Source organism: Coniophora puteana, assembly GCF_000271625.1.
Source record: "Coniophora puteana RWD-64-598 SS2 unplaced genomic scaffold CONPUscaffold_11, whole genome shotgun sequence".
NCBI classification, from domain to species: domain Eukaryota; kingdom Fungi; phylum Basidiomycota; class Agaricomycetes; order Boletales; family Coniophoraceae; genus Coniophora; species Coniophora puteana.
Window position 1 is genome coordinate 1101078 of NW_006913063.1, and position 1067 is coordinate 1102144.

The following is a 1067-nucleotide window of genomic DNA, read 5'->3' on the forward strand; positions in this document are numbered from 1 at the left end:
TGTATTCTTCTGCACATGGCATCTGATATCCTTGCCTGCACAAATCCACCTTTTTCGAGCTGAATCAAATCAATATCCACTGGCTGCAGTGTGCTTGACGATGTCTTGCTGTGCAAAAGTCATGGACAATAAGTCAATAGACATGATTGAAAGACTCATAACGCTCCGTCAAGAGGAGAAGGGCAGGCCCAAATCACTTGATAAAGAATGGGAGGTGAAGGATAAAATGAAACTTGGGCTTGCTGATTGAAATCTTTGGCACACACTTTGCTGTGATGTTGAGAAAATCTTCAATTGTATGAGACAGCTGTGCCTATCTCTTCTGTGAGTAAGCACTAGGTGGATTGCGGGTGAATCTCCTGTATCTGCCACTGTATCCTTAATCTCTATATGCCATACCAGTGCAACTAGCTCGCCTATCAGCTGCCAGCTGTTGAGAACATCCTTAGAGACTATATCATAGACAAAAAACCAGCATTACCTGGGCCAAGCTCTTGAAATGCTTGCCGAGGAGGCTACCTTTGTACCTGAAAATGTAATCTGCATTGAGACTCAGTGTGTTAAGCCCCGATATCTCAACTGCGGTGAGGCGGTGCTGAAACTTCTTAAGATCACATGGTGCAGGACATGACCCCTGAGGATGTCCAGTCAGCGGATGGGTCAAAAACCCGAGGATGTCAGGGCAGCGGTGACCGGCAGTTGACCGACCATGTCCTGGCGGCTGCCTCACTGTAGGGGTTGGGTAACTGGTAGGGGATGCTCTGGCCCATACCCCAGGTGTGTGTCAGGGCGGCCGCCTGCCTTGTGCATTTAGAATGTCAATAATAGTCCAGTATTTTTAGCTATAATGCTCCTGTTATTGCAGCTACAGTGCTCCTGTTATTGGAGGTATAATGGTCCGAGTATTGCAGGTACAAATACAATGCTCCGGCCATTGCAGGCATAATGCTCTGGTTATTTTAGCCACAATGCTCCAGCCATTTCAGGTATAATGCTCTGGCCATTGTGGCTACAACACTCTGGTTATTGAAGTCATCCTGCTCCAGTTGTTGTAGCTGTAATGCTCC